Below are 12464 nucleotides of genomic sequence, written 5' to 3'. Positions count from 1 at the left end.
TGCGTCTTCGTCTTCATCGATACAATCGATTACGATTACTTGTCCACGATATTCCGCCACTTGCCGAGTTATTACGAAACCAAAGTGCGAATACTGTCGACAACCAATCTACTAAAAGACGAAGTAAGGAAGGTCCTGGATTTGGCACACGACAACTCAATTGAAAACGTCACAGTCACCTACCTGGAAAACAATGTATTCAAAGCGTTTCAATTGTATCCTTTTACGAGGAACTGCAAGAGGGAGGTAAGATTTTGCTACGCTTGGGTTCCTGACAAAGGACTTAAAACGTATTATTACGATGACGATTCCCCGCGGAATTTGAACAAGTGTCCAGTTTCTATTTCGACGTTACCTTCGGAGGACATCATCAACGTTCATGAGAATCCGAACGGAACTCTGACTATTTTGGGTAAGGCACCCAATTAGCATTCACTGCATGAAAGAGAATTATGTAAGAAATTCTCGTATTAACAATCATATAATTCCAGGTGGCCTCGAGGGAAATTTAGTTCTACGATTTGCTGAAAAATTGAACTTTACTGCTGTTGTCAAATATCCTGAAATACGAGCCTGGGAGAGTGTAGTGAATAACACTATTGCTGGTTTAGTGGGTGACGTCGCAAACAGAAAATCATTGATAGCAATCGGAAATTTGCGTCCGACTTTACCAAGGCAGGAATACAGTGACTTCACAAAGAGTGACTTACGATCATGGCTGTGTAATGTGGACAACTCCGGCGATAACAGGTTCCGCAGAAGATATCCTGTATTCAGAATTTAGCACATATCTGTGGGCTGCCGTTGTGTCATCAATTATATTCAGCTGCGTTTTCATCTATATTCTGTCCAGAATCAGATCAAGTAAGATAACCACGTGCATTATTATGTACGAAATAAATTATTTCAATATTTTTCAGTTTCAGGTAATCGGAAAAGGCAGTCCTGTAGTGATGTCGTGATAGACGTGATCCGCGCCACTCTTGGAACTGCAGTTCAAAGGCTGCCAACTAGCCGACCAGGAAGAATCTACGTCCTTTCTTATATTTTTTATGCAATTGTGGCTATAACTGCTTACCAGACATATTTAGCTTCGATATTGACCGTGAGGAAGGAGGTACAACTGATCAAGACGGAAGCAGATATTGTTCGATTAAAATTAATACCAGGAGGAGGCAAAGCCTTCTTATCTGTTCTACAAAGCCAACGTGAAGAAAGTCCCTCCATGCCTTATCTGATAGATAACTTTGAAGTTCTCACAAACACCGTAGCCGCACTTGACAGGATTAAATACAACAAGGATTTTGCCTTTGGAGCACGTCGTTCTGAAATGCAATATTATAAGCGGAAGTTCATTTTGGCTGGAGAAGAGGTACATTTCTATGCTTTTGACAAATGCATTCTATCGTATCCTGTCACAACTTTAGTTCGCAAAGGCTCCGCATTGACTCCTGAATTAAATGATATTATCGTACGATTAAGGGAATCCGGATTAGTGAGCTGGTGGAAAAACGAAAACAGCAAAGTCGAAATTCAAAAGGCGCGTGAATCTAATATAGAACCAAAAAAGCTCAAACTGTGGCAAGTGAAGTCAATCTTCATATTTTACTTATCGGGCGTAATATTATCCAGCTTTGTCATGCTTTTGGAAATAATGTTTGGGGCACTCTCTAAGAAGAAAAAGTCAAAATAAAGCACAGTATAATATCGTAATCGTATTGTAGAGCAAAGATAACTCACGTGAGTCCTGCTGAGCAACACAAAATAAATATTATTATTAACTTAATAAATATTAAGAGTGCACTGCAGTATTTCATCTTAAAGTAGTAAAATAAAGCTTTATGATCTTAGTAGGGCGCACCCTAGTAAGACTTGCGTTTACGTTATATAATAGTTAACGAAATATTGATGTGGTTAAGATCACCGTTTCGTGAGTGGACAATTCGACTATTAATCACAACCTAGCAAACAACTTGGTACTAATACATTGCGCACTTGTAATATCGTAAGGTAGAAATTGTTATTTTATAGGAGCATTGATATAATACAATATCTCCATGTCACGGCATTAAAACGGATATTTGAAACGGTTATGTCGCCTTTTGGTAACGCTGAATCAGAATGTGATGTATAATAAATTATATTATAATTACATAGATGTACTATTCCAGTAAATATATCTCGATCAAGAGACTTGGTCGAGTCTTGCGCCAGGTACAGGCAACCGGCTGTACAGGGCACGGCTCGCAGAGACTCTTGAGTCAACTCTTATATCTGTGTTTGGAACGGAATATCTTATTAATCGCTATACATGAGAAAAAGTTATTGATACATTCACTATAGGAATTGAGGGTTCTGAATTGATTGCCACCACGTTCAATACAATTTGTGTACGAAATCAGGGCGTATTGAGATGGCGAGCGAGATGATTTTATTTCAGTTCTGTCGTCATCGTCATCGTCGTCGTCTTCGCACGTCCATCTACTTTTTACACGACAGATGACGCTGACTGTTTGCCTTCTTTACCTATTTGTATTCTGGATGGTGTTGGTAGTTTACGAATACACAACACAATCAAATACACTTTGTACGTGAAGCTACCGTTCACACCGAATTTCCAGTTAATATATGGCTGCTTTCACAATAGTATAGAATTATTAAGGCTTTCATGCGGAGCGCGTGTGTATATGTATACGTATATGTGTGATTTGTCATAGTTCCTCGTATTTTAAGTGACAATTTTTAGAGATATAGGATTTCCAGATGTTCCTCTCCGTAGTTTCCTGTATCTAGGTGTCGGATGTGGAAGTCCAGGGTGTCCAGGTGTTGCGCTCTGTAGTTTCTTGTATCTAGGTGTCGGACGTAGAAGTCTAGAGTGTCCAGAAAAGTGTGCAACGAGCGACGCTTTGGCGCTTCGCTTAAACTATACTATCCTCTCTGTTGTTCGCACGGCCTGAGGTAGATACGTGAATAATCCAGCACACAGGAGGGCTGTGTATTCCTTTAATAAAAAAAATTGATCATCATTCATCATCATTTTAATTGTATTTTCCAGATTGATATCAGATTATTGAGGCCAAGTACATAAGTCACTACATATTTGCCTATTTTATCATCTAGCACTGGCCCATCATTTTAATTGTATTTTCAAAATTTCCTATAATATTTTCGCTACTGTTTTACATTACTACTGCTTCCCGTAGTTGATTATGATTTATTGGTCATTTAGTAATTATTAAACCTTTAGGTGATTCCTTATCGAGTACTACTTGGTGGGTCCGTGCGAGGAATTCCAAAGTACTTACTTTGAACGTATGTACTAATAGTATTCTAATACCATATGTTTGTGATTAAGCTTTTACCGTTATTATTTTTGACGAAGCATTGTTAATATGCTCTAGTATATAGAAATTTGACACTGATTTTGAATTTGATGACTGGCATAATGGGCGCAAATTTATATCAAGAAATGCACGGACCCGCCAAGTAGTACTCGATAAGGAATCACCTAAAGTTTTAATAATTACTAAATGACCATTAAACCATAATCAACTACGGGAAGCAGTAGTAATGTAAAACAGTAACGAAAATATTATAGGAAATTTTGAAAATACAATTAAAATGATGGGCCAGTGCTAGATGATAAAATAGGCAAATATGTAGTGACTTATGTACTTGGCCTCAATAATCTGATATCAATATTTTTTATTAGAGGAATACACAGCACTCCTGTACTTGGCGTAGTTTTTTACACGTAAGTGTTTTTTTGGGGGATTATATTTCCACTATATAAATGTTATGTTGTCCTACTCTATTGTGGGAACACTCCTCAGCAAACACGCTTTTTAAAATGTACTATAACAGTAATAAAGTCGCTAGTAACAAGTGATAAAACATGGTGAGTACATGCATGTTAAATGAAATAAGTTGGGGTAACCGAGGACAGTTGTGACCATTTTTACGTTACTTAGCATACTTCCACTAATAACAGCTCTACTTTGATGAATCTTATTGCCCACATATCTTGATCTTTACTGTATGTGAATCAAATGAAAAAATAAGATGAATAGTTAGGGTTCATGAGAGAATCGACGATAACAGAAACGTGCAATAGTCGCAACTCTAGTAGTACCGAGGTAAGTTGTGACAAATATGGATTTGGAGATTAAAAGGATCAAACTTTAACTTAAATGCTAATAAAATTAAAATAAAATAAGCTACATGAATAAAAATATAATCTTACTGCTTTAATCAACCTTTGTTATGCACTAGTGATGTACAATAACAGTTTTAATAATAAACAACATTAATAATATTATTAATCCTAATATAATAATGAAATATTGCACTTATGCGAGATCAATAGAATAAAAATTACTTTTTATATGAAATCCACTCAAAATTTAGTCCGACAAGCAGTTATGACAAACATATTGAAGCTTCCCTGCAGTGCAATCCTCTATGGGCCGAATTTTTGTTTTAACTCCAAAAAAATGGTGGGAACGAAAAATGAGAAATTATAAACCTATATATGCGAATGAAAACAAATTTTTGCGTTCAAACAATTTTATTGCGATATATTCACTATGTGACTTTCAAGTCATACCGGCCTATAAAGTTGAAAATTTGAAAAAAAAAATTGAAAATTGAAATGCAAACAAATAGGTTGTTATTGATATACTAACCCAGAGTTATTATGTCCACTATTTTTAGTGTGGTAATCACTGACAAAAGCACAAATAATATCAATTGTCAAATAATATCAAACGGTTTCGCGTAGTTTTACTACCGACAATTTGCACAGCATTTATTTTGTTATTTCAGGTTGATGAGCCTAGCAATGGTCATGAATACTAGTTTTGGTTGTGTTGGCAACGTCATAGGCCCGTATTTAGAGTCAGTTCTTCGTTTTAAGCAAGATCTTAAGACATCCTTTACCATGTGTTATTATTACTATACACGTATCTACGGTCTTAAGACTGTGCTTCGTCTCAAGCACTGACTATGAATACGGACCACAGAGTTAAGATTTGTGCGCCATCTCATGAAAAAAACTATAATTATTTTGTAAAATGTCGATAAATTAAAATGTGACCTGTAAGTTACACGGGCCCATAGAGGGTTAAGCTGAAAACAAAAGAGGAGAGTTGTGACACCGTGTCGCAACTCTCCTAGGTGCAAAAAAGGACGTGCTTCAGTAAAATAACACTCAAGACCTAAAAACACGAAGCGGATTAAAATAATGAATAGCATGCTATGCATGTTGAATAATCAGTGCATATAAGAAATAATATCGCAAAATCACTAATCAAATATCTAGACTTCGGTTTCCGAAGCGCAACATGTGACAGGTGTGAATGAACGGTAGATACTTTTTGGACGAGAAAAAGGAAAAGTAGAAGGGTGTAAGGAGACAGAAGGGATGAAGGGTTAGGAGGTGGGTAAGAAGGGGGAAAAAGGAAAAGTGAAGGGAGAGAGAGGAGACAGAGGTAAGAAGAGGTTAAGAGAGAAAGCGTGGGAAGCAGGGAGGAGGTAGGAGCGAAGTGGGATAGGAAGAGACAGGTGGCGGCAAAGAAGAGACATAGAGAGATCTATTGCTTAGTGCTTGGCTACTCATATTCCACTGCCTTACTTACTTCAATACTTATGTCTACTTACAATAAACTTCTTACATTGCTATTACTTATACCTAACTACTGCAATCAGATATATAAGAAGGAGGTAAGGCAGAGATAAGAAAAGATATAGAAATGGAAAAGGAAGAAGGAAAATGGGAGGAAAGCAGGACAAAGGAAGGTCAAGAAATGAAGAAAGGTAAGTACTAGGGAGAAGTGCGAGTGTATGGTCAATGGATAAGTATTTGAAATGAAAAAGAGAAGAAGAGGAGGAGAACGAGGAAAAGCCAAAGGAAGAGGAGAGACGGGTTTTTAGAAAGAGTAAGAAGGTGCAGAGATCGCCGGAGGGGGAGGAAAGAGGCAGAAAAAAGGAGGAGGAGGGAATAATAGAGGTGTTGAGGATGATGAGAGCGGAGATAAAGGGAGGACAAGAAGAGGTAAAGGGGCAAGAGAGGGAGATAAGGGAGGAGATAGAGAGACTGAAGGAACAGACAAAGAGAAGGGAGGAAAAAGTGGGAGGAAGAGAGGAAAGAAATGTGGAAGCCAATGGGGAAATTAAGGAAAAGAGTGGAAAAGGAAGAAAGGAAGAATAAGGAGAAAAGGATGAAAGTGAGGAGAGAATTATAAGGGAGAATGAAAAGGATAGAGGTGAGAAAAGAAGTACAGAAAGGTGAAGCGAAGAAAGAAAAGGAAACCAGCAAAAGGCTAAAGGAGGTGGAGAGAAATATGGCGGTGAAGGAAAAGGAAGAAAGTAGAGAGAATGTAATAATATAGGGAAGAAGAGTGGGTGGGAAGAATAATAGGGAGATGCTGGAGAAGCGAATAAAGACAATAGTTGTGATTTTAGCCTTTCGCGGCCCATATTATCATCAGTACACTTCCATCCGGAAACCACGAGTATTAATGATAATATTGGCCGCGAAAGCCTAAAATCTCAAATTAAATGCCCGAAGAGGGAGGCCATACTTCGGTCAGTAAACTTGTTTACTAAACTTAGGAAGTCCTTGCACATCTAACTATACTCTTTAACATTTTTGAAAAGGTGCTGCGACCATCAGGTGGTACCAAAATGCTTTGTATTAAAAAAACCCGTCCCACCCCTCTCAACGAATCAAATCGATCTTTAGGCATGCCTCATTGAAATTAATCAAGGAATAAATCTGCCATGTTAAGAAAAACCTTGCAGAGACTTCCCGAAAACTTTTGTCGTTGCACCTTTCTCTTTCAACTTCACTGGAGGTTGGGCTATGGGACACACTTGATCGGGTAACACAAGAACAAGCGGTGCACTCTGTCGAGCTAAGAACAAGAAAACAAAAAGAGAAGTTTGAAAAATTAATTCCACTGGTAAACCCCCCAACCCTAACACATACTGTTAAGAAACTTAGTGCCCATAATCTGTGAGATGCTGAAGTCTCCATATTTGCGAAAGGTCACAATTTTGCCTAGCACCCACCAAGATTATCATGGAGGAAATAATTAGTCAGATACAGACAGCCATTTTCCACTTGGCTACAGAAACTGGTAATAATTTTAGAAGAAAACACTTCAACATCCTACACAAGCCTTCTAAGAAAAACATCAGCAGAAAGGAACGCAAAGCACTTCTCAGTCTGAGGAAACACGACAAAATAAGCATACTTTCAGCAGATAAGGGAAATGGCACGGTAATAATGGACAAGGAAGAGTACGCTAACAAAATCAATGCCATGCTGAACAACTCAAATACATATAAAAAAATCAAAAAAGATCCAACAACGGGCATGGGGAAGAAAACCATCAAGCTAACCAAAGAAGCTAACTTTCCTCCATAATCCCTTAAAACTCTTACCCCTAAAGAATCCTTCCCTCCCAGACTATGACTATCACATAATCCATAAAGAAAATGTCCCCCTTCGTCCAATAGTAAGCAACATTGGTGCCCCCACCTACCAACTCGCTCGTTTACTCACCAAACACCTCCAGTCACTAGTAGGACAGAACAAGTCACACATCAAGAACTCCCTAGACTTCGTGAACAAAATTGACTTCATTAGAACTAGCCCCGATATGATCCTAGTCAGTTTTGACGCGGAATCACTGTTCACGAATGTTCCCATTCCCGACACCCTTGAAATCATCAAGAAATCCAAGAGAATTCCTTCCAAACTCTTTCTGCTAATTAAACACTGCCTAACGTCCACCTACTTCCAATTCCAGGGTGAGTTCTATGAACAAACATCTGGGGCAGCAATGGGATCCTCCATTTCACCCATTATAGCCAACATTTTTATGGATCATTTCGAAAACAGAATCCTGCATTCGTCCCCCCTAAACCCATCGGTATGGTACCGGTATGTGGACAAATCCTTTGTTATCTGGAAATATGGGATAAACACCTTGCCTCAGTTCGTAGAATACATAAGCTCAGTACACCTGAACATTCGATTCATCATGGAAATTGAGAAACAGGGAGATCACCCCTTCTTAGACGTTTTAGTCCATCGAAATGAAAATTAAGCCTAGGCCATCAGGAGTACCGTAAACCCTACCCACATTGACAGATGTCTCCATGCCTCCTCACATCACCATCCTTCTCAGAAAAACTCTGTCAAATTAACCATGTATTACGTAAGCTACAAAATAAACACCCATCTCCATCTTCTAATGAACCAGTTGAGCAACAGGAATATGCCAAACCCATAGCTCTACCGTATCTTCAAGGTACAACAGACTGCACTAGCACGGTGCTACGGAAACACAACATCCGTACAATCTTCAAACGCCCGAAGAAGATTGGACAATAAATTCCCAGTACAAAAGACCGTAGACCACCTCTAAGTGCTCCAGGAGTATACGTAATCCTCTGCTCTTGCGGAAAAGCGGACGTCGGTGAAACCGGGAGGAAGATCTGTACACAGGTCAAAGAACATCAACGGTCTACCAAATACGTTAATTTTTCTCAACCTGCCCTAGTTGAAGATTGGATGGACACTGGACATTCAGTGGAATATGAAAAGTTAGAAATTCTAGCTAGTTCTACAAGTTACTTTGCCCGAAAACATCGGGAAAGTTTGGAAATGTTGAAACACCCAAATAACCTTAATAGGGATCGAGGATACCAAGTAAACCCCATTTGGCACGCCGTCTTCCCGTTTTTTTTTTAATTGATCAGCTAATCAACTAAACAATTTCTGATCGGCTGAAGCACTGATCCACATGAGCAATCATAGGTATATTAAGACTTCCTGACGACAGGGAGCTTGAGTATCGGAGCCTCCTAGCCCTGATGATGCAAACTAAAACGTTTGCGAAACGTCGGCATGAAGCTGAACACAGACGCGGCTTCCATCCGGAAACCATGAGTAATAAAGACCAGCTATGTCCATATGCGTTATTGTTCTGCTCCCACTAAACCGGTTCAAGAGCTAGGTAGTAAACAGTTGCACGTTTCATGAAGATAGGTAGGGAGGTTGCAGAGCGGATAATCTGAGAAAGAGAATTCCACTGGTAAAAAGATGACAAGAGGAAGGAATTGGAGTAGCTAACAGTGCGAAGTGATGGAATAGAGAATGTACGTGTAGGGGCAACAGAGCTTACAGGACGGTGAGGAGTATAAAAGTGAGATGAGTAGAGCACGACAGGAAATACAATCTCCTGTTTTTTACCGACAGCCAGTTAAGCTGATGTCTATATGGAGTACCGTGTTCATCACTACTCAAATTAAAGATGGAACGAAAACAGTTGTTAACTAGGACTTGCAGCTGTGAATCAAGTTTATCGGCAAGATCATGGTAGACCAGACAGCGATAGTCGATTAGTGGGAATACTAGGGTGGTATTATACACCTATTTCTAAACTTATACATATAATATGGCACGGATTAGACAACAATATAAAAGATATAATTAATGTGCTTAGCTTGCTTCTTGTCTCGAAGTCGTCGTTATTGAGTTAACTTTTTCAGATCGTCTTATGGAATTCCAACAGACTCCAATATATATTTTCTATCGTTTTTTGTTTGGCTTTTCAATTTCACTTATTCTAGATTGATGTTCCCATTATTGTCATTAATAATCACGATTCTTTGTTGAAACCAATAGACAAGATAATATTTTGGTCCTGTCGTTCCACCGTGACTAAATATTATTAAAATTATATAAAAATATTATAACGTTTGTCGATAGTGCAATTTCGTACGCTCCTTATGAGTGTACGAAATGAGATGTAGGTAAGTGCTCGGGGCTGACGTGTTTAAGAACTAAGGCGATACAGGATTAAATCGTAAAATAAAATAACTAAAATGTATTAAATTATCGATGACAGGTACAACAGTTTTGTGATATGTGTCAAATACAACCGTCTATATTAAATGTCGGTATTGTAGGAAAGGATTGTCAGGGAAACATCCTATATTTGTTGTCCATTCCTATCTCTCTCTGTCCTGCCTTTGAGGAACAGAGGATGCGCCTGGATTAGTATTGTAGCCCTAGTGGCGTCCTGCCTATCGATTGGCTATAGCACTACGTCCGACTTGACTAATCACGGCGAGGATAATAGATGAAAATCTATATGGCGACGACTGAAGTTTCTGAGGTAGATCGCAATGCTCTCCTCAGAACTTTGACTATATTTCTTTACACGGTGGGCTAGGCGGAATACCGAACGCTAGTATGCCGTAGACTTCGACAAAATTATGAACCATTTTTTTATGGAATGAATCTGCTCTGTCCCAGAGGACATAAATCGAGCTCAAACTTTATACGATTTTAATATGCGTTATCCTTTCGGATTAAAGTTACGCTCACTTTGTTATTACTCACGTTGCTGTCCTTTTTGAATTCTGAAGAATGATTCGAATATCTAAATTGATTTGAAATTCGTTACCTAACTAAATAAAATCCTAGATTGATTAGCGAGAAGCGCTAATCCTCTATTGGATTATTTTACTATTATCTTCCGCCGATTAACTTTCGGAAGACGTTTTTCATCTATTGACTATTGTTGACACTAGCCGCGCGTTCTTACTGTTTACATGTAACGATTGCTCTCTCAGTACAGGAGTACTGAGAGGTTGATCGATTTGTCACGTTACAATATAAACCAAACGAATATAAAATTAATCAATATAAGACCATTTCAAGAGACTTACGCGAAATTTATTCTTCGAATAAGTTTTTCCATTCGACGCTGTCCGTATATTGAAGTTCTTGTATAATCAATATATTCACTTTTAAATTTATCGAATTTGTACGTGCGTTTACTTGCAAGTCTTATAAACGAAAGGAACGAGCACATGTCGAATCTGAAGAATAAGGACGTATACGCAAATGTTTGTCTCGTTAAATGTTTTTGAATTTCTGAGTTCTGTTGTCAATTTAACCTTCAGTTCACGAGATCAACCGACCTTTTTTGTTCGACATACTCTTCCGCGAATTATGATGACTACAGGAGCATTACCGATAAGATATGGAGACATCTGTATTAAGGATTTGTAACGTAGACAACTTAAATAATACTGTCAAACATCATTGAGTCGATCTGCATCAATAGCTTTCCGCTCCCAGTTGGCGCTGCTGGTTCTACGAAAGCTTCCCTGTAATTAAGAGAGTGAAATAGAGTCTATACAAGCATAAATAGCATTTTTCGTGAACAGATTAATAAGATACATGCGACAAGTTCCTCGGTCAAGATGTGCGAGTGCCGAAGGATGATATTCAAGGACATTGGCTAACTGGCTGTCCCTAAAAGAATTGGAGCAAGGATGAATTTAAGAGGAGCTTATGCTTGTCATCAGCAGTGTCTGTGAACCTAGGGTTGGATTGTGAAATAGGCTAAAATGGTCAATTTTATGGGAAAAATGTAGCAGACTTAAGGTATAAATCAAATGAATGTGGGTTGCGAAGTATCATAGTAAGCTGAAAATTTCGACTGGGGCGAACATCTTCTTATTCTTCATGGTTCTGTTTTTCATTTGCCCCACGAATCGTTAAAATCTCCCATCCGGAACGTGCAGACGCAACGGGTAATACAGCGTCCAATCCATGGTCGTACAGGATTTTACCGCTACATGACACTGAAAGTTGTCCTGATTAGACACAAGTCCCTTAATAAATACATCGTGGACCGCAACCGTCACCGAAATCCGAATCGAAAACCGAAATTCTTGAATCGGTATAACCGCAATCGTAATCGGTAACAAAAATGATTGCAATAGAGCACCGTAACCAAAACTGGTAATCGAGATGAAATGTTAAAAAAAAATTATAATTTGTATTCGTCTGATTTTCGAACACATCTATTGCGCTTTGGAGTACATAAACGCGCTTGCATAAACAGGCCTAATAGATACATTACATGATATAAATACAAGTTTAGAAAGGATCAACTAATCACGTTGGGTTATTCTTTTTAAACTTCACTTGCGATTGATTAATCTTTTTTGAATAGTACTACAAGTATTATTATTTCTTTGCTTATCTGTATTCAGTCGAATGAGACACAACCATGCTCGTGTACTGATAGTGAATTTCGAACATAACATTTATTATAGAATAGCATTTATGGATGAACAACTTGGATCAAAGAGAGGTCTGGTATAAAGTAGAAGTACTATTATTTCGATATTGATCGTACTTATAGCAATACAGGCAATCAAAGTTCTGACATTCAATGCCAGTACTGTGAAGATGGTTATATCTCATTCTATTGCATACAGGTGAACAGGAACACAATGATCACGGATGGATCCCCGAACAGAGAGCACGGCGTCCTTTGGAAGTAATTGTGATGAGTTACCGACCGGTAATATCCTATATTGTATGAAATATTATCAATAGATCGAGCAAATAGCGTCACCCCCCCCCCCCC

This window comes from Cephus cinctus, unplaced genomic scaffold, assembly GCF_000341935.2.
Source record: "Cephus cinctus unplaced genomic scaffold, Ccin1 Ccin1_scaffold0227, whole genome shotgun sequence".
Classification (NCBI taxonomy): Eukaryota; Metazoa; Arthropoda; class Insecta; order Hymenoptera; family Cephidae; genus Cephus; species Cephus cinctus.
This window is presented reverse-complemented; position numbering follows the sequence as displayed.